This window comes from Vombatus ursinus, unplaced genomic scaffold, assembly GCF_900497805.2.
Source record: "Vombatus ursinus unplaced genomic scaffold, bare-nosed wombat genome assembly UNPS02014825.1, whole genome shotgun sequence".
In the NCBI taxonomy this organism is placed as follows: domain Eukaryota; kingdom Metazoa; phylum Chordata; class Mammalia; order Diprotodontia; family Vombatidae; genus Vombatus; species Vombatus ursinus.
The window spans coordinates 11,932,867-11,955,652 of NW_020954603.1; the positions used below are offsets into that span (position 1 = coordinate 11,932,867).

At 42.2% G+C, this 22,786-nt stretch overlaps 1 protein-coding gene across 1 annotated transcript in view; it reads right to left on the reverse strand.

Moving 5' to 3' along the window:
- The window catches only part of LRRC8D (leucine rich repeat containing 8 VRAC subunit D), a 104,235-nt gene that overhangs the window by 22,336 nt on the left and 59,113 nt on the right, over nt 1–22,786 (reverse strand). The window lies entirely within an intron of this gene.

Consider the following 22,786-nt stretch of genomic DNA (forward strand, 5'->3'; position numbering starts at 1 on the left):
ACACACACACACACACACACACACACACACACACACACACACACACACACTCTCTCTCTCTCTCTCTCTCTCTCTCTCTCTCTTTCTCTCTAAGCCCAAGTGTACACAGAGCTTTTAAGGAAACACTAACAGGGACAGGTTGGGGGTATTTTCCACTGGTTTAAAAATAAAACATTCTACTCATAAAAAATAAATCTAAGAATCATAGGAACAGGAAGCAACAGCTGGATTTACCATCCTTTATTTCCTCTGAGAGGACTTTATGAAAAATTCACAGGCAAGAACAGAGAAAGATTAGTAAGGCTTTCCCCCATGTTACTTCTCCAGCCTCACTCACATCTTCTTTCTGTCTTTCTCCTTCCCTCCCTCCCTCCTTTTCCCTCTTCTCTCATACCCCTTTCTCTGTTTGCCTTCTCTCTCTCTTATCTTCTCCCTCTCTCCCCTCCTTTTTCTCTCTGCTGCTGCTTTAATTGAGTTTGCTGCTACTTGTAGGCAAGCAAAGGACGGCCAGGAATTGAAATAATGAAAACTTGATTTACTTTGTGAAGTTTCCTGTGATTGAATCTTGCTTTTGGATACCCATTAAGCTTTGAGAAATGATGACTAGGATTTAAAAGCAAACCAATGCCGAAGGTGACCTGGTACAGTGAGTTAAGGAATGTCTTCTTGAGTTGCCGTATTTTTGTGATTGCCTGTTGACAAGTGGAAGAGCCCTGGACTGTTGGCTGGCACTTAGATTCTAATCTCAACTTTACTGCTAGGTAGGACAGTGAGGTGGTGTAGTGGATAGAGAGCCAGGCCTGGAGTCAGGAAGATCTGAGTTCAAATCTGGCCTTGGACACTTACTAGCTGTGTGACCCTGGGCAAGTCACTTCACCCTGTTTGCCTCAGTTTCCTCACATGTAAAATGGAGAAGGAAATGGCAAACTACTCCAGTATCTTTGCCAAGAAAACCCCAAATGGAGTCAAGTCAAGTCATGACAGAAATGATTAAACAAAAGCAAGCTGTGTGGCACTGGAAATTTGTTTCACTCTGTCTTTTTGTGGGTTCTGCTGCTTTAGAATTTGTTTACAGCCTGGATTTTTTATAATATATTTAATTTATATCTATAATTATTTATTTTAAAAGTTTATTACATTTATTATTTAAATTACATTTATATTTAAATACTATTACATTCTAATATAATTAAATGTAAGTATATATTGATTATAACACAAATGATTCCTCTGTAATCTATGTATTTTATTTTGTGCATTTAAAATTTTTCTGTGACGACGTCCACTGGTTTAGCCAGATAGCCAGACTGGGACACAAAAAAGGAATCTGCTCTAACCCCTTCATCTTACAAATTAGGAAACTGAGGTGAAGCCCATGGTCAAATAGGCAGAGTCAAGATTGGAATCCAGGCCCTGGGACTCCAAATCAGAAACCCTATCACGTTGTTCTCTGAGAAGAGACATTTGTGATTACTCATCACTATTGTAAATATTTCCCCTTATGGCTAAAATGCTACATAGGCTTGGGAGCAGCACCAAAGAATTGATCTTATTTTTATTTCTTCTAAATTTGAAGAAAAAATGCATTAGCAGTAGGAGTGATCCAAATGGTTAAACACAGATGTTTTGCTTCAGAAATAGATTTAAGCAGAGTCTCAGCAGGCTAGATAAGGGGCACATCATTTCAAAATTTTATATTCAATGGCATATTTTCTAGGGACATGATCATTTCCATTTTTACTCACCAAATTAGAGATTTTGTTCTGAAAATACATAGTCTTTATGCAATTCTGTAAATATAATTTTGAAAAGCATCTACAGTAAGGATTTCCTCATCTCCTATTCCTCTGACCTTTATTCTCCTGGTAAGAGTAGGGTTGATAGTGGTATTTTTAAAGTTACAAACTGCAGCAATTTCATGTAACATTAAAGATTTAACTTCAGGCTAACAACCGGGGAAATGCAAGCATGTCAACTTACTCAAGATCTCCTCCATTCTCTTATTGCTCACAGACAAGAGTTTTAGATAATTAATTGGGCTGTTAACCACATGCTACCTTTTGTTGTGTTTCAGCCCAGTAAGTTTAATGGGAAAGGAAACACACTTGTGTAAAATTCAACTTCTGCAACTCAAGTGGGATGCCTTACCTTGCAGCATCAGCATGTACCACACAGATTTTCCTTTCAATTTAGCCTATGTTGAACACCATCCATCCACTGGCTTGGAACCAATGCCATTACTTCTAGCCCCTTAGGGCTTAAGGGTTTTACCCTTGCCAGTAATGTCAGGAATCAGGAAGCATGGAGTTGTGGAAATTTCAGACTCTTGAGATGGCGCACCTGGATTAAAATCCCATCTCTTTTGGCCTTTTAAATAACTATGTAACTTTGGGCAGCTGGATGGCACAGTGGCTAGAGCACTGGGGCTTGGAATCAGGAAGACTCATCTTCATGAGTTCAAATTTGGCCTCAGATACTTACTAGCTGGGTGACTTTGGGCAAGTCACTTAACCCTTTTGGCCTCAGTTTCCTCATCTGTAAAATGAGCTGGAGAAGGAAATGGCAAGCCATTCCAATATCTTTGCCAAGAAAACCCCAAATGGGGTCATGGAGATGACAACAACAACAATATAACTTTGGGCAAGACACTGAGGATCTCAATTTCATTAACTGTAAAACTAGGAGGTTGGATTTCATGGTGGAGGGGCAGGGGGGGGGAAGCAGCTTCTAGCTCTGGATCTATGACCCTGGGGTCCTAAGTCTTTGAAATTAATTTGCCGTAACCTGTGGCTACAGAAAAAACACAACTCAAATACCGACCAAAAAAAGCCCCAACAATAGTAATGGGGGTGGGGTGTAGAATCCAGCCCCCCAATACCTACACTACTCTAGGTAATATAGAAATACTTATCACAAAATATGAGCAACTCAGCCTTCTCGGGCCTCAGTTTCCCCATCTGTCTAGATCGTGACGCACCTAGAACTAGGAGCAGCTAGGATGGCACAGTAGATAAAGGGCTAATCTTGAGTCACGTAGACCTGAGTTCAAACCTGGCCTTAGACATGTACTAGCTGCATGATCCTGGACAAGTCACTTAAGCTTTGTTTCCTCATCTATAAAATGGGAATGATGACAGCATCTACCTTCCCAGGTTGTTAAGAGAATAAAACTAAATAATTTTAAATTGCTTTGCAAATCTTATTTTTTTCTATGGTCTCTAATCATTTGTGCAAAAAGTGTCCACAGAGTGAGGGAAAAAAAGGCTTATCAAGAATTAATAATAGTATCCTACACACCACCGGCCCTCAATACATGATGATAATGACATTAGTAAACTGCTGTACTAAAGAACTACAGAAAACTTTTAACTACAACACCAGGATAAAAACCAAATTTCTATAGGAATTTTACAGAAATAGGATTCACGGATTTCTACAATCTAGTAGGACTGGAAATTTCCAGGGCTCTGGGAAGCTTAAAGGATCAAGCTAATTTGTCTTTTCATCAGAGTTCATGGTCAGGAAATTTCAAAATACAAAAATACAAACGAGAAAAAATCCAATAGGGTAGTGGTGTTACCATAGTTTCCTGGAAAAATGATCCTATAAGAGGGCCTGTCATCCACTTCCCTCCCGCTCCCCCTACCCCCAGTCAGCCAGATTCTGGCCCCTTCTCTGCTCTGTGGGGGTGGGATTGTCACACTCTGGCAAACTTTATGCAACAGTTCAAAATGCTAAAATTATTTGTGGGCCATGAGTGACTCCGGTTAACAAATTATTAAGCAAGCTGCCTTTGCAGTAAAGCAGAGCTAGAATGCTGTCTGTTACCACCAGGGCTGTTAGAAGGCCAAGTTAACAGCCCTACTAGCAAGGAATCGAAATCACCGAAGGTTAGTGCTGGATGGGGTGTTAGCCAGAAAGAGGGTCCTGGTGCATACACATGCACTAAGACTTTTGGGACTCCCCACATAAAGAAGTGGCGTGGGGCAGGTAGGTGGCGCAGTGGATAGAGCGCTGGCCCTGAAGTCAAGAGGACCTGAGCTCAAATCCGGCCTCAGACCAAACACTTGACACTTACTAGCTGTGTGACCCTGGGCGAGTCACTTAACCCCAACTGCCTAAAAATAAATAAATAAATAAAAATTATAAAGAAGTGGCTTAAAAGGGAAGGAAAATGAAGGTCTTTATGGTTGATACTACTCTACTCAAAGCAGACTCCTGATTCCCAAGGTGCATCACTTCAGTGGCGAGAACAGTGTATCAGGAGTCAGAAGACCTGGATTTGAATTCTAGCTGGAACTAGCTGTGTGATCGCTCTTCCCAAATCACTTAGGCTCTCTAGGCTTGACCTTCTTTATCTGGACAATGACAGTCTGGCCTTTAGTTAAGCTCTAAGGTCACCTAGGTGGTGCAATGGAGAGAGTGTTGGGTCTGGAGTCAGGAAGACTCGAGTTCAAATCCAGCCTCAGACACATTGGCTGTTGTGACCATGGGCAAGTCACTTCACCTCGGTTTGCCTCAGTTTCCTCATTTGTAAAACAAAGATGATAATAATAGTATTTTTACCTCCTATGGCTGTTGTGAGGATCAAATAAGATAATAACTATAAAGTATTTAGCACAGTGCCTGGCACAAAGTAAGTGCTACATAAATGTTAACCATTGTTATTATTAGCCTCAGTTTCCCCCTCCACAAAATGGGGATGATAATAGCACCTACCTCCCAGGGTTGTTATGGGAATCTGCTTGGCATACACTAAGTGTTATACAAATGTCAGCTATTATTGTTGTTGCTGTTAGCCTCCGTTTCTCCTTCCACAAAATGAGGTTAATAATAGTACCTATCTCCCAGGGATGTTTATAAGGATCAAGTGAGATAATAATTATAAAGTGTTTGACATACACTAAGCGCTATATAAACGTCAGCTGTTATTGTTACTATTATTTTTATAATTATTAGCCTCACTGTCCCCCTCCACAAAATGGGGATAATAACAGCATCTACTTCCTAGGATTGTTTATAAAGATCAAGTGAGATAACAATTGTAAAGCACTTAACACAGTGCCTGGTATGTAGTAAGGGCTGTGTGAGTATTATGTATTTATTTGTTAATTCTCATTCTTATTATTGGATGACTTTTTTGATTTACAGGATCATAGATTCAAAGTTGGATGGAACTTTAGGGGTCATCTAGTTCAATCCCCTCATTTTTTGGCAGAGAGGTAAACTGAGTCCCAGAGGAGTGAAGGGACTTGCTCAAAGTCATACAGATGGCAAGTGGAGCAGCCATGCATTTAATACTGGCCCCAGGGCCCCAGATTTCAAGCGGGCGGTCGTCCGTCTCCAAATCAAGTCACCCCCATCTAAAGACATCATTATCATCAGGCATTTGCAGGCAACTGTGCTCAGAGACTGGGGTGGGTGAGTGGATGGCGCAAAGACAATTATAATAAGTACACTATTCTTGCTTTTACATAAACTTTCACCTAAGTGGAGAGACAGTGCTTAGTAGAAAAAGGGACATTACAATAAAAGCTAGATTACGCTATGTTCAAATGAAAGGTTCAGACAAGAAGGACAGTTAAGTGCAGAATCAGTCTCTAAGTCCTCTTCCACTAAAATCCCCTGTGATGCAAAATTCTAAGCCTTAACCTGACTTGCCTTTTCTACCAGAGTGCAATGGAAAGAATATTGGATTTCTATCCAAAGGACCTGGGTTCGAATCCTGACTCTGATAGCTACTGTCTGGACAACTCTGTGAGGTGACAAGCATTTACTACGTGCTTTTTATGTGTCAGGCACTTGTAAGTTGTCACTCTTCCAACACTCGGGTTCCTCATCTATAAATTGAGGGATCTGGAGGACCGTAAGGTCCCTTCCAGCTGTCAATCTCAATCCCACGCTCCTTGTTTCTGATGCTCCAACTGTTCAGTAAGAAAAGGAAATGTTCTTCTCAGTCGGCCGAACTGAATTCGTGAGCAGAGGAAATGCTAACAAGTCACAAGTGGCCAGTTCAGAAGAGGAAGAAGGTGGAATACTTGAGAGCAGGGAGAGGGAAGAAAAAAGCCCAGGAACTGAGACATTGCAAGACTGCAAGACAGGGTGGAGTAAGTCAGTGGCGAGGTTATGCCAGGCCAGGGGAGGGGAAATAAAAGGAGTACAGATATATGGTTTTTGGCTTGAAGATGTTTAGCTTTCGGGTTCCAAACCTGCCTGAGTTTCACGCGGGACTTGCCTCCTTTCTGCTATTTATTTTTCTTGTTCATTCACATCTCTAGTATTCAGGGACAAAATGAAGGGAGGTACCGATGGAGAATGGCCCTGTGGAATGATGGGAAGTCCCATCCCTGCTCTTCAGGACATGAAGGGTTTTCAGTCCTTTCTTTGTACATAATTTAATAAATACAAAGACACTTGAGCTAAGCAGACTTTTCCCACCTCTTTCTTCTTGGTTTTGAAAGGAATCTGAATCAGTGTCTCTAGTTTTTACACCCTAGCAATTTCTAGATAACCCTTTCCCTCCTCTGTATGGAGCCTTCCTATGTGACAGAGAAAAACAGGGAAGCAAAAACACGACATTCCACCTCTGCTCTCCCTGCCTTTGCATAAGCTGTGCCTCGTGCCTGGAGCACCCTCCTCCATACTTCTCCCTCCTGGAATCCTTAGCTTCCTTCAAGGCTCAGTTCAAGCACCACTTTCTACAGTAGCCAGTCCTTCCTTGACTCTATGATACATCCTCAATTGCTAGTGCCTTATCCTCCAGTCTGGAGCCAGGAAGACGAGTTTGAATCTGGCCTCAGATACTTATTAGTTGTGTGGCCCTGGGCAAGTTATTTCACTGATGCTTGCCTTGGTAAAAATGGGGATAATAGCACCTACCTCCTAAGGTCGTTTAGAGGATCATTTGAGATAACTGTAAGGCGCCCAGCACAGTGCCAGCACATAGTAGGCACTACATAAATGTTAGTTGTTATTATTCTTGTCTTTTATTTACTTTGTATATGTTTAATATTAATATATTTATGTACATGTTATTTTGGAACTATAGCATTTATGTTCCTTGATGGCAGGGACTGGTTTATTTTGGCTTTCCTGGTGCCTGGTGCAAAGTAAGCATTTCTAAATGCTTGTTGAATAAATGAGCAAAGGTATGGATAGGGTGGGGAACCTGCGGCCTCGAGGCAACTTGTTCTGTGAAGTCTGGATTCAGTCAAAGGGCTGCACTACAGGACCTAGAGGGCCACAGGTGGCCTTGAGGCTGCAGGTTCCCTGTCTCTGCATGGATGAATGACCAGGGTGGAGACTAGATCTTCCAAAGCATGTAACACTCCTCCCCCATCAGCTTCTGCCTCTTGTCTGAGAGAAGAGAGGATGTTTCTGTCCTTTAGGACCAGTATTTTCCCATTATTTCCTCGGCCTGTCATTCTCTCTGCTACACCAACCTTCCTACCAACAGTTGGGGGTTAGAATAACTATCAGAAACAAAATAAATGATAACGTAGTTTTTTAAGTGCCGGGGCCAAGTGTGTAGAAACACACAGAAAAAAGCCAGTCAGTTCCTGCTCACAAGGATCTTCCATTCTAATATTTGAAGGAAGGTTGTCCATACAGAGAATAATGGTCAGGGAAGAGATAGCCTGACATGGGAATTTGCAGGGACAGTGAATTAAGCTATAGGACAATCAGGGATGCATCCCCTTTCCCAAAGCAATAATAACGTCCCTTTTATTATTGTGGGTGGACAGGCAATTGGTTTCTCTGTGCTGTGGACTGGTAGAAAGATGGAGGCAAAGAACATCTGTGTGACTGGGGCCAGCTAGATATGGTGAGCTCTCAGCAATTGGGACAGCCAGGGCTCCAGCAGCCAGGCCCTCACAGAGAGGTTAGGGGGCTTAAGCTCACATCCTTACCTTTCATTCAGTGTTTCTCCAGGGTATGGCACAAATGTGTACTAACTACTTTGTCTCTCTCCTCACTCTCCCTGAGTCCTGCCCCACCAAATGCCACCTGAATGTGATATGAGCAGCAAGTAGGCTTTGCTGAAGAAAGGAGGAACTCTGAGCACGGTTGACCAACAATGGCCCTACTCCCACCTAAAAAAAAAAAAAAGTTTGGCCAAGAACACTAGACAAAAGGTCAGGGAAGCAGGGAATAGGCTTTTAGGAAACTGAGTGTGGGTCTATTCATTAGTGTGGGGGCTGGAACAGGGGAGAAAGGAAAAGAAAAAGAGGAAAGGAATTTTGTGTGTCTATCTACAAGAGGATACTTTCAGGGAACAACCACAATTCTATTTCCCAGATGACCAAACTGAAAAATTCCCTTCCGAGATGAAAATAGCCCCACCTTTTGATTGTTCTCGTAGGTCTGCTAGGACATTGTGACTTATGTTTGAGCTGGCACTCTGCTTTGTAAGCGTTCAGCACTGAGTTTTCACCCTTGGTTGAGTCTAAACTGCACGTGCTGTAATGATAATGAGCAGGCTTTGCCCTAAGAAGAGTTCAGAAAATGTACTTCCCAAGCTCCTTCACTGCAGAAGCGAGGGACTATGGATGTGGAGTACTGTACATACGAGGTCAGACAGGGCTAAAGTGGTGACTGATTTTGCTGATATGCTTTTCCCCCCTTTTTAGTTATTTTTAAATCTCTGTAATAAGGGAGAGCATGTATGTAAGGGGAAGGACATATTTGGAAAGGAATTTATAAAAAATAAAAGTTACCGATGGAAAAAAAATGGTTACAAAATCCTCGGAAAGCAGAACCACCTGCTACTTTAAAGAGCTCCCTCCCCTCCGCTCCCTCCTTGATTTTGCAGAAAGGATCCCATTATTGGTTAGAAGTACAGGTGAGGAAGGTTCAGCGTGCAGAAGCAGTATTGTGGGTGGGGGATAGGAAGGGTCTGAAGACAAAGAAAGACTACCAGGGGAAACAAAGCATGTCTCCAAAGCAACCCTGGGTGTCCCATAAATACATGCAAGAATATGGTGAAGAGAGAAAATCTGGCCTTTCCTCATGCGTTTGTGGGTGGAGATAATCTAACCACATCCTATTCCACCAAATTCTTAAGAAGGCACTCTAAAAGAGTAGGAGATTTAAGGGCTGCCTGATCCAATTTCATTACTCAGAGGGAAGCCGTGTAACTGCACTTAAAGGAAAATGGAAAGGGTAGAAGGGGGCGAAGCTCTTTGTTGACTATACATAGGCTAAATAGGGTTCTCATTAGTCAGGAGAACCATGGGGAAACTGGTCTCCCAAAGGTTATGAGTCAGATGGTCAACTGTAAATGTTTGCTAACTTGAACCTCCTCCTCGGTTCTATCTGTCACCACACGGGCTGTGAAGGGGGCTGATGGTTACAGAACCAGCCTCTTCTGGTTTTGTATGAAGAGCCTACCCTGCTGCCAAAGCACAATATTTGGAAAAACTATTGAACTTCTCTTTTTTTCACCCTTGGGAAACATAGATAAATGTTTTTAATAAAACATTTCTCTATAGAAGCTCCAACCCTATTACGCCTAACCATTACTTCCAGAGACGAGTGGACAGCGACCTGTGGGCAGCACAGTTGGGATCAGTGCACACACATTCCAGGGCAGCTAGAATGACTCTGCTGAACACGTGGAGGATGGGGCAGTGCCTTGTGTCATTAGGGGCCATTGGCAAAGCAGGTGTGGAAGAGTACCTGGCCTCTTCCCATGCAGGAGAAAGCTGTTGCTTGCACACTTTAAAAGGGGAAATAGAAAGCAGGAGTTGCTGCACCTGACTGAAAGTTCGCAGGGATCTCAGAAACCATTCAATCCAGCCCTTACCTAAACAAGGATCCCCTCACCAACACGTCTGACAGGTGGTCATTTAGCCTTTGCTTGAGACCTCCAATGAAAGGGAAATCACTGCCTTCCAAGGCCAGCCATGCCATTTCTGGAGGATGCTCACTGATATCATTTTTCCTTATATCAAGCCTAAGCATGTCTCTTTTCAGATTCGACTCACTGTTCCCAGTTCTGCTCCATAGCAGATTAATCATTTATCTCTAGCCTTCTCTACTCTCTAAAACACTCCCTTTAGGGGTAAAGGAGGCAGCATGGTATAGTGGCTAGAATGCTAGACTTGAAGTCAGGAAGCCCTGCGTTCAAATCCTGTTCCAGACACTTACTACCTGTGTGACCCTGGGCAATTCACTTTTCCTCATTTGTAAAAGAGGTAGACTTGATGCTGAAAGTGCCTTCTAACTCTAAATAAATGATTTTGTAAAGTTGATAGCAGCCAATTTCTTTCCTTTTGCCCATCCCACTCCATATTTGCATAATGAAGACCTTTATGATCCAGCTCAATGCCTTGGCCTGAAACAGCTTAGTGACACAGTGGATAGAGTGCTGGGCCTAGAATCAGCAAGCTTTGGGTTCAAATCCTGCCTTAGACACTTATGAGCTGTGTGACCCTGGACAAGTCATTTAACTTCTGTTTCACTTTCCTCATCTCTAAAATGAGGGGGTTTAATTAGACAGATCCATGGCCTTTTCCAACTTTAAACCCATGATGCACCCCTTGACTGAATCTTCTGTTGTGACAAAGAAAAAAAATCCAAGTGAATAACAGCCCTCTTCCAATGTAGACGCTCTTCTGTCCTAGCAGTTGTCCATTTCTTTTCCATAAAGGGTTGGAAGGTGTATCTTATGATACGTTCTTTGGACCTTCGTTAGTTTTTTTCAAATATTGAAGAGTTTGATTTCCTTTAGAGAATTTTTCATTTACATTGTTGTAGTCATTATGCATATTCTTCTCTTGGTCCTGTCAATTTCACTGTATCAGTTAGTACAAATCTTCTCATGATTCTCTGGATTACTCCTCCTCATCATTTCTCAATGTGGTATTCTACTACATTCCTTTATTCTGTAATGGGGTACCCACTTTCTTTCCAGTTCATTGCTACCATAAAAATGCATCTGAACAGGATGAGATGGATAGATAGTGTCATGGAAGCAACAAACATGACTTTGAGAGAGCTGAGGGTAGAAGAACCTGGAGTGCTGTAGTCCATGGGGTTATGAAGAGTAAGACATGATTGAACAACAATAAATTTCCATGTATACTGGCCTGGTTTCTTTTCTTTCTTTTTTTCTTTAAGCTTCCTTGGGAAACACGTCCAACGGCAGGATCACAGGGTGTGGGAAGTCTTAACACTTATCTTATACAGAATAACTGGGCTAATTTATAGCTCTCTGCTCAGTGCATTCACATCCTTGACCTTCCACTTCAAGCATTGGCAATTCTCATCTTTTGTCATCTTTCTTTCAATTTGAATGGTGTGAGGCAAAACATCTCAGACTTCTCTTAATTTGCATTTTTCTTACTATTAGTGATGAAGGAGCATGTTTTCATGTGGTCATTTCTACTTTGTAATTCTTTTGAAAACTAGTCCTATTTTTTTGACCATTGACTATTAGGAAAATGACCCTTGGTTTTAAATATTTGTGTCAATTCCTTATATACTTTTGATATCACACTTTTATTGACTAATATTTGATGCAGAGAATTTCCCCATTCTTTCATCTCTTCTAAATGACATCTTCATTGAATTTATTTATGCAAAAACTTTTAAACTTAATGGAGGGAGGGAAGAAGGGGAGGGGAGAGAAAGAGGGAGAGACAAGGTGGGGGAGGGAGGGAGAAAAAAAGAGAAAGAGAAAGAGAAAGAGAGACAGAGACAGAGGCAGAGAGTCTAATAATGTCTAGTCTGGTAAAGTTTCTCAATAATACCATATCATGAACGAGTGCCAAGTTCCTGATCTGTTTAAGGAACTCATCAATCATTTCTTCCTTCTGGCAAGGTGGTTTCTAGTATGTTCCCATTACACTATCATGTCTATTTGGGTCTTTGTATCCCTAGCAACTAGTACCACGTCTTGTACACAGTATGTACTTAATAAATGTATGTCGACAAGCCAGAGAAGAAAGACACGTTTCTCCACCCGTGTTATGTTTTTTCTTGCAGGGAGACCAATCATAATTTTGTATAGCCATAGTAATTACCTGGCATTGGCAGGAAAAGAAATACATTTCAGTAAGTTTGGGAAAGGAGTAGTCCAGGGGCACGTTTCAGTTTTCTTATTCATGTTACTAATTTTGGGGTCCACTTTTTGTTCCTTGTGGCCAAGGCCTTCGGAGTGAGCCTTTATTAACAGCAATGAGTTTTCTTTCTGTCTCTTCACTTTTCTCACGGCTATCTGAAGTCCTCTTCATCTGTACTTAAATACTTTGTGGAAATCTAGCTTCTGGTCCCTTCTGTCTTCTTTCTCGTTCTTCTTTCCTAGATGCATCTGACATCTCCACTGTTCAGGGTTCTTCTTTCAAAGTTTACTGATGAGGTAATTCCCCACAGTTTTCAGATCTCTCTCTCAGACCTCTCTTTTGTCTCTCTTGTGGCAGCTTACCCTAATTACAGACAAAGTACCAACTGAGGAATACCTAGTCTCTTGAGAGTTGAACTTGCAGACTCTTCCTAGCTTCTATGGGGCATATACTTTGCCCTGAGGTCCAGCAGGCCTCCTAGCTCCAAGCTACAGCAGAGAGGGCATGAGGCACGAGAGTCCGCAGTAAAATGAAAGCTTACAAGAGGGGACAGTTAAGTCTGGTGGGAGAGAGATGACTTTTCTCTGATCAGTTTCAATTTAGAGAGAGCAGTAAGCCTTTATATTTACTCATTTTGAAGGAACTTGGAATTGTAAGACGGGAGAACACTTGGGCTGGTAGTGGGGTAGGAGATGAGAAATAACAGCTGCTGTTAAGTATGTGAAGGGCAGTCAGTCGCATGAAATGAGGATTAGACTGGTTCTACTTCCCCTCCCTCCACCCCCTTCGAAGAGCAGAGGGGAGAACTCTGGAGGGAAGGCCAACTTCAGCCTTTGTAGTAAACACTTCTCACGAGAAGAGATAACCCAAAGTGTAATGGGTTGCCTTGGGAAGCCTTCAAATGAAGGCTGGCTGATTACTTATTGAGCATGAGGTAGAGGAGATCCTTCTTTGGGTTCAGGCTCAACTAATAAGCATTTATCAGGCACCTAGCAATCCCCAAAATAGGTGATGAGGACAGAAAGACAAACATAAAAAAAGGCTCCGTCTTTGGAGAGTTTATATTCTACTGGTGGTGGGGGGTGGGGAAGGGGAGGGGAATAACATTCACACAAATAAGCAAATATGAACTATATACAAAGTGAATATGAAGTAATTTAGAGGGAGGAGACAGGCACTAACAACAACTGGGGAAATAAATCAGAGAGGCCATTTGAAGGGGTTGGTACTTGAGCTGTGTCCTGAAGGAAGCTAGGGGTACCAAGAGGTGTAAGTGAAAATGGAGAGCATTCCAGGTACGAGGGCGATCTCTGCACAGACTTGAAGAATGGAGATCATATATGGGGAACACCAGCTCGACTGGAACAGAGAATGTGTAACAGTCAGACTAGACACCCTTCCAACTTTGGTTTGGGTTGAGGCTACCAGGTGGTGAACTGAAATTGGTCAATTTCATGCATCATAGCTGATAATGATAATATCATAGCTGATAATGATGGGCGCAATACGCAACGGGAGATGTATGAACCTCAGAGTCAGCACAGCAATCTGAATGTGAAAGGTAATACAGTTTAGCAAGAAAATTTAGGGGACCTACTTAAGTGTGCTGTGAAACCACACCAGAAACCATCTTATAAAATTATCCCCTCAACAATCTTTCAGTTTAGACTCCCAGTCCACCATGATAAACAAGCCTTTCACCATGACCTACACAGTTTCACCAAGATACTCCATTGACCAAAACGTATTTAAAAACAAAAAGACGAAACTAAAATCATGAAGCAACTAGAGGTTTCCTGCACGAAACACAAGTTGTGATCTTCAGCCCATCTTGGAACAGTGGCAGACTCTGAGACACTTATCACAGATGAGATTCCTCTGCATGAATCACCGTCACCACTCCAGTGATAAACTGTGGTGAACACTCCAAACTGCACATTAGGTCAAGGAGTTCCCTACGCTAGCATGTTCCTTCCTGAGGAAAAGAAACATAACCAACAGACCCGGAGGGGAAAAAATATGGGAGGAAAAAAAAAGTATTTTCTTTTTAAGGTCTCTGAAAATCCTGTTGTTCTCTTGGCAGTGAGAATACTGTAACCACTACAGGGATGGCTATATGGTAGCCATCAAATAATAGTCAAAGCAGGCCATTGCTGCTCAACTTGTTTGGATCAAAAGCTGGAGAGAAAAAATGAATCCATAGAGAAAATACAGTGAAAATTGGGGGAGCAGGATGTCAAAAGACCCAACATCTAAGCCCACCAAACTACCGCTGTGACCTTAAGCAGGTCATTCTCTGGGCCTGAGTTTCTTCATCCTAAAATGAAGGGTTTAGATTTAATGGCCTCTAAAATCCTCTTCATCTCTAAACAAATGATCTTGCGCTCCTTAAGAATGAGAGAGACCTAGAAGACTGAGGGAAATGGAGAGTCTAGCTAAGGTGGAAAAGAAGAGAGAGGAACTAAAAGACAGAAACTTTAAAAGTTCAGAGGGAGGGATGCTTTGGAATTTCTTACTGACAACAATCCAATTTACTCTCACCACAGTTCAGAGAAATGTCCAAGAGAAACTCAAAATCAACTCCACCCCTCCCACTCCCCAAAAGGGGAAATTGCTAGATTCACTCCCCCACCCCTCCTGCTCACTTCCTTTTCTCTTTGTCTAATACTCAGAGCCTATCACTCTCCCCTTCTCTTTCTCTCCCTTCCCCCCAACCCCCAAGGTTCAACGAGGATGAAAAATCAAATTTCTGGAAGACATGTCTCTATGCAGAGCCCGTGGAAATCCCAGAATAATCCTCCAGACAACATAAAAGGCCCACAAAGAGTTCCGTTTGGTCTCCTGTGACCTGTCTCATCAGAAGCGCCATTTTAGCACTTGAAAACTTCCTAACAATGAGATTATTGTGTCCACTTTAAAAATAGATTTTGCTTTTGGACCAGAAATCAGAAAGCCTGAGTACTTGTTCCAGGCCTGCTACCTCTCTAGGTCTCAATTTGCTATGCTATAAAATAAGGGGGTTGAGCTAGCCGATTCTGAAATAAATTCTCACTCTCATGAGCTGGCCTGACTGTTTTGGCCGAGCTGGTGAGCAGTACAAGGAATGGTTTTGACTGTGATGCAGAATCAGTCCACCCTCTCTTTCCCAAAGGAACAGGGATAAACATGATGAAGGTTCCAGAATCAAGAGAGAACGAGGGTAGCCCAAGAAGGGGGAGACTTGTCTGCTGTAGCCTTTAAAAGCCTCCAGTTCTCCAGCAGAGGTCAGGGGCCCCATAGTGGGCAGCTGACAATCACTAACGTTTAACACCCAAAATTCTGAGCTGGAAGGGAGCACTAAGTCCCTCATTCAGGTATATACAGTTGATGAATGTAACCTGACTCATTACCATCTTCTCATTCTTCAAGACCATGGAAGTTCAAATCCTTCCTTCAAGGAGCCTTCCTAAAGACAACTTAAGCCAGACTAACCTTTGTAGAATACTTAAAGTGCCTACAGTCATTCATGTTAATTGATTCTCCTGATGACCTGGTGATGTAGGTATTACAGGTATTATTAGTCCCATCTTAAGGAAGGCTTAGGGGCTTAGAATACTTAAGTGACTTGGTCAGAATCACAGAGTTAAGCAAGTGTTGCAGGTGGACTCTGCATTTGGATTTCTGCTGACTCCCAATCCAGTGATCTTCCAATTAGACCACACACTACTAATATTAACCACTCCTTTGGGTTTCTTTTGCAGGCATGGTTTGTTAAGAGACAACATGGTACATGTGGATGGTGCTGGATGCAGGTACAAATTCTCCTTCAAACACCCAACTAAATGTAAGCTCTTTTAGGGCTCCCTATTGTCTTTGTAGACTCAGCACATAGCAGAGTGCCTGGTACATAAATAAAGTAAGCATTTAATAAATGCTCGTTACCTGTGATGAACTGAAATGGCACACCAGCTGTGTGACTATGGCTAAGTCATTAACCTTGGAACTTGAAACACTTCTCTTGTATATAGGAGCAGCTAGGTGGTACAGTAGATAGAGTACCAAGCCTGGAGTCAGGAAGACTCATCTTCCTGAGTTCAAATCTGGCCTCTGACATTTACTAGCTGTGTGACCCTGGGCAAGTCACTTAACCCTATCTGCCTCACTTTCCTCATCTATAAAATGAGTCAGAGAAGGAAATGATAAATCACTCCAGTATCTGTCAAGAGAACCTCAAATGGGGTCACAAAGAGTCAGATATGACTGAAATGACTGAACAACAACAAAAGTCTGTAGATACTTTAAGACCATAAGTTACATGCAGGTGTGATCTACATTAGGGAAGGGGTGGGGTCCCACACCAATGAAACAGGCTGTTGTAGCACTTGTGTTTTGTTACTTAATCATGCACTTCTGTTTTTTTTTTCCCTCTCTCTCTTTCTCTCTATTTTGTTATTTAAGCATTCCAAATGTATTTGTCATCTTCCCAAATCAACTGTATGCTTTTGCAGGGCAAGACTGGTTTCTTATAATCTTATTCATCTTTTCACACCGCCTTCAGTACTGCTCAGAAAGATACATCAAGTTATATACTATAGACCAGTGCTTCGCACAGTGCCTGACACATAGGAGGTACTTCATAAATGTTTATTGAATGAATGAATGTCAAACACGCAGCCCTGGGGCAAACCAGATTAAAACGTAACTGAGAAATATTGAACAAAAACAATAAAAATACAATAGGATACAGAAAATGTTAATATGTGGTTTTCTAAGTCAATATACAGGAGGGATCCTTATGAATGGTTTAGTGCCCTGGGTTTTCTAATTGAGTTTTTTTTTTTCTTTTTAACTATTAGGCCAGACTACATATAGAAGATAGTAATGAAAGATACTTTTTCAACAGAGATCTCAAAAACTGGCGAAGGCAAGATACATAATTATGAGGGGCTTTAAGACTCTGAGTGTCTACTGAAAGTCTCATTTCAGAAAAAGCTGAGCATCTGATGAATCTTTTTTAAAAAAAAAACTTTAAAAAAGCTATTAGAAAGACAGCAGTATATAGCACCATGGAAAGAGTTAGAAAGATGTGGGTTTCAATTCCAGCTCCATCCCTACTACCTAATTTGGCAAAGTGGCTTCACTACTACTGGCCTCTGTTTTTCTTATCTTCGAAACACAGGGCTTGAACCAGATAACCTTTGGGGTCAAGCCCCAAATCTAGGCTCTTCTGCTGCCTACCTGGTCTTGGTGACAATTTCCCCTTTTCAAAGGCAAAAGAAACCCAAGGAAGAAGTGGCTGGTGAAGTGAGCAGAAAGCTTGGGAGATGAGAAGCATATGATCCCAAGGAAGGGAATACTGAGTACAACAGATATGTGCTATGGACTGTAGGAAAACAGATTTCAAAAAGTTCAGAGAAATGACAATCATGATACGATATCTAGAGGACTTGCATCTGTCTCCTCTTCACTACTGCCCTCCTGGTTTCTTCCTCTGACTAAAATATGCTCCTATCTCCCTTAAAACAAAACCCAATCTCTCCCTTCTCTCCCTCAACCTTCTATCTCTCTGTGTCTCTGACTCTCTCCATTCCCTTTCATTACTAAATCTGAAGAAAAAGGGATCTAGACTCATCATCTCCATCTCCCAATCACCTGATTCTCTCCTTGATCCTTTAAAATCTGGCTTCATCTACTCAAATTGTTCTCTCCATAGTCAATAATGACCTCTTAATTGACAAATCCAATGACATTTTCCCAGCTGATGCTTCAACAGCATTTGAAATCACCGACCAAAACCCTTCTTGCTAATAATCTTTTCTCCCTTGGCTTGGAAGGAAGAAAACATTTATTAAGCATCTACAATATGCCAGGCATTGTGTTAAGCACTTTACAAATATTACTATACTATTATCATACCTATTTGGTGTACATCTTAGCCTTTCTCTTATATTTCGAGCATCTTGGGGGCAAGAATTATGTCATTTCTTTTTGTTGTCATATTCCCAGCACGCAAATAAATTCAATTCAACTAATATTTATTAAGCAAAATGCTTTCTGAACAGAATCTAAAGAAACCAAGAAGCTGAAAAAACGGAGAGATGTGCAAAAGTTGGAAGAAGAGACATACAACCAAGGACAGGTTTAAGAGTTGCACAGATTGGGGGCAGCTAGGTGGCGCAGTGGATAGAGCACCGGCCCGGGAGTCAGGAGGACCTGAATTCAAATCCGGCCTCAACCACATGACACTTACTAGCTGTGTGACCCCGGGCAAGTCACTTAACACCAATTGCCTCACCAAAAAAACAAAAACAAACAAACAAAACAAATCTGGTCTCAGACACTTGACACTTACTAGCTGTGTGACCCTGGGCAAGTCACTTCATCTCAATGCCTCACCAAAAAAAAAAAAAAAAAAAAAAAAAAAAAAAAAGAGCTGCACAGATTGGTAGGAATAGTTTCAAGAAGGTGAAAATCCAGAATAAGGTGAGTTGTGGGAGTTAGGAAGGGGTGGTTGTGGTGACTGGGAACAATGAAAAAGGCTTTGGTTTTTTGGAGGCATTATACTTGTAGCAAGAAGAACAAGGACAATGTAAGTGTCTAAGCTCACTGCTAGGGGGCAGATGGTGTAAATGTTAGCAAATTATAGAGAGGAAACAGTACATTATTCAATTGTTATTTTGTTTCCACCCCCTTTATCAAGGAAAAAGCCCTAGCTGAAAAACTAGAAATGGTTGAACAAATATGGTTTAGAGGAGATAAGTGATAATAAAAATGTTAGAACAGACATACGATATAGCAAATACTTTTGAGTATTCTATCCCAGATGAATGACTTACATGCCATGTTACTAAGAGGGCTAAGGTTATCAAACAGTTGTTGGTAATCTTTGAGGAATCCCAGAGAATGGGAATTGACAGGAGTCTGGAAAATAGGCAAATATCCTACTTTCCACAATGGGGAAAAAAGGTGAATTCCAGGGGCTGTGGATCAGTGGAACTTGACGTCAATCCCTGACAGAATTCTAGAATGGATGGCTTGGGAGCAATGGGAAAGGGAAGTGTCAATTACGGTGATCCAGTAGGCACTCACTAAAAGTAATTCCTGTCAAACTAGGTTCATTTCCTTTTAGGATATTTCTGCTAAATTCACCCATTAGGAGAATGGGCACATGCCTTGGATCTGGATTTCAGCAGGGAATATAAGCATGTATCTCAAGCCATTCTTGTGAATAAGATGGAAAAATTAGAATTTGATGAGAGTAAAGTTAAAGAGATTCCCAGCCAGAAGTGATGCTGCCTCCTCCTCTTCCTCTTAAGCACTTTGTACCTCTTCCAGACACTCACATTTCACTAGATGCAATATTGATAAGGGAAGGCGTCATGCCTCATATGTGTCTATATTCCCTCAATGCTGGCCACTGCGCCTCATACAGAGCAGATGCTCGTGGGGAAACTTGTAGGAAGGGCAGCTATGTGGAGCAGGTGAATGGATTGGACACCTTCTAGGGTCCTTTGAAGTCTAAGATTATATAGTCAAATGAGTGAATAAAAAACTAGTGATCTTTTAACAGAACTCAAGTAAGTACATGTACAAGTGTGAGTTGGAAGAGAAGGGAGCAAGAGAGCATGCCCAAAGGTGGAAGGGCTCCCTGTGCCTCGCACTCAGTACCCTAGAGTTAGAAAAAGCTGGATTTCAGTTTTGAGGGGGAGGAAAAGAAGCTATTTCTGACATGAAGAGCATCATGTGAGAATGCCTAAAATGACACATAGCAATCTCAGTAGGCCAATCTGCGCTCCAACTTGGAACTCTTTAGCAACATGCTTGACAAAAGGTTAAAATGCCTTCCCTTGAAGACTTCCAACGAGGATTGGAACCCACAACTTCCCGGGCAATACATTCTACTCTGGGACCCCTCCTATCAGGAGGAGTTTTTCTCCACTATGGAGTTGAAACCTGCCTCTTTGCACCTTCCCTTCCAACCACTGTGTCTGGTTCTGCCCTCTAGGGCCAAACAGAATGAACCTATTCTCCCTTCTACGTGATGGGATGGCCCCTTCAGATACTTGATTACACTTATCATGTCCAGTCTAATTCTCCTCTTCTTCTAGTTTCTTTAACCAGTTCTCCTATCATGACCTAGAGCAGGGGTAGGGAACCTGGGGCCTCGAGGCCACATGTGGCCCTCTAGGTCCTCAAATGCGGCCCTTTGACTAAATTCAAAATTCCCTTTGTTCTGTGAAGTTTGGATTCAGACAAAGGGTCACACTCGAGGACCTAGAGGGCCACATGTGGCCTCAAGGCCGCAGGATCCCCACCCTTGACCTAGAGAATGTAGATAACTTTCAGGTTTTTAATGTCTTTCCTAAATGTAGTGCCTAAATCGAATACCTCGGGTACTCCAGATGTGGGCTGTCCAAGGAAAAGGACAATGGGGCCTATAATTTTCTGATCCCGGACGCTCTGAATCTCTTATGCAATCCTCTTCTTACCAATTGCACTTGCTCAACAACCTCGTTCAGGATGGTTTCTTCATTTATTTCCTTGACACAAATCCCCTGCCTTTCCAATCCGTCCACACAGCTATCTATGGGATATTTTTCACTTATGTCACTCCCCTGATCAAGTTCCACTGCCCATACATCAAAAGCCAAACTTTTTTTTTTTAGCATTTAAAATTGCCCATAGCCTACCTCCGATCTACTCGTCTGTTTATTACACATTTACTCTATGATCTGCCCAAACACCCACTCAGACCCACGTGCATACCCGTGAACATGTGCGTGCAAACACCAATGCTTTCACAGAGGGAAACCCTCATGCTTGGAAGGTACTCTCTTGTCTGTGCCTTTCAGAATCTCCATCTTCCTTCAAAGATCGGTTTGAGCTTGACTTCCTACATCCGGTCTTGCCTGATCCCCTCCAAATGCTAGTGCTTCCCCCTTGAATTACCTCGGTTTCCTCTGTAAATACTTAGAGGTGTCCCTGTTGTTCCACCCACATGTAGCCCAGGCTCCCTGAGGGTAGAAGCTGTTTCATTTTTCTCATGTATGTCTAGGATTTAGCATAGTACACAGCAGGTATCTATTAAATACTGGCTGATGGATGGGACTACAGCCCTTCTTTCCAAGTTTCTATCAAATCCTTATGACTTTTGGGTCCTCTTAGCTGCTAATGTCTTTCCTTCCCAGAATATTTTGTTTGTTTGGTTGTTTTTCAGTTGTATTTGACTTTCTGTAACCCCATTTGGGATTTTCTTAGCAAAGATACTGAAGTAGTTTGCCATTTCCTTCTCTAGCTCATTTTACAAATAAGGAAACTGAGGCAAAGAGGGTTAAGTGCCTTGTCCAGGGTCACACACCTAGGAAGTGTCTGAAGCCGGATTTGAACTCGGTATGAGTCGTCTTCCTGACTTCAGGCCCAACACGCTATCCACAACACCACCTCACTGCCTCACTTCCCAGAGTAAGTGCTCTCTACACTAGTGGTACTTAGTTATTTACATATTATCTCCTCCATTAGACTGAGGCCTTTCTTTGTATCCACAGTACTTAGCAGTGCCTGGAACACAGTAGGTACTTAATAAGTGCTTGTTGACTTACTAACTTTAATATTCCAGGGAGGTAGCAAGTTAATGAGGATCTAGATGAGTGGAGATGAACAGTCTTACTCAACAATCAAGGGTTGGTCTCCTATGCCCAAAACATGACACCGATCCATTGTGGATGGCCCACAGGCTGGTCACAGCCGAGAACCCCTGCCCGCTGTGGCTTGAGCTGCCTGCCACAACAGGCCACGCACCGTAGGAAGGGTGTTTCTGAGTAGCCTCACCCCATCCCTTGTGGGAGAATCACCACCACTACTGGCTCCTGCCTGAGCGTGGCAGAACCACAGAGCTGCCAAGTTAGAATACAAATGTTTGCGGAGGCCTGGTGAGCTATGTGGCCATGAACCACAGCAGTGTTTAAGTTTAAAAACAAAAAAACACCTCAGGCCACAGTATTAAGGATGGCTGGAAGGGACTATGTTGCTGTGAGGTTGTTAGAAGTTCTTGGTTCAAAAACAGCGATGGGCTCGCAAGCGTCTGTTTTGGTATCACTGCTAGGTCTGGGGCAGGCATGGTGCTCGTCACCCTTGTTAGGTGGTGATGTCTTCATTTCTACACAAGGCTCGCTTATGTGAAGATAAGTGATTTGAGAGACTGTAAGCATGTGGGCCTCTGGACCTACCATCAGGTATTATTAATTTACTACACCTTTACCTGTACAAAGGGCTCTTTTACAGTCATGGGTTTTAGATGACGTGTCTAAATCATTCAACCTTTACTCATGTTCCACTTCCTCAAATGCCTGCAAAGAATTATGCAGAGAATGGAGGAAAAAAAGAGTGTGGTGGACTTGCTTTGCTTGGTATTTTCTCGACTTTTTGTTCACCTCTCTAAAAACCCAAATCTATTTACTCTGGGTATTGCATCATAACACAATCAAGGCCGCTAGGGGACATGATCGGTAGTAATAACTTATATTTATAGAGCGCTAGAAAGTTCACAAAGTGCTCTGCAAATCTCCCTTTATGTGATCCTCAAAATAACCCTGAGAGATAACTGCTATTACTATCATCACTTTAGAGAAACTGAGGCAGATGACTGTCTTTTCCAGAGTCACATAGCTAATAAGTTTCTGAAGCTTTGAACTTGGGGCTAGAGCTCTGTTCACAGCACCCACCACTTAGCTGCCTAGGATAAG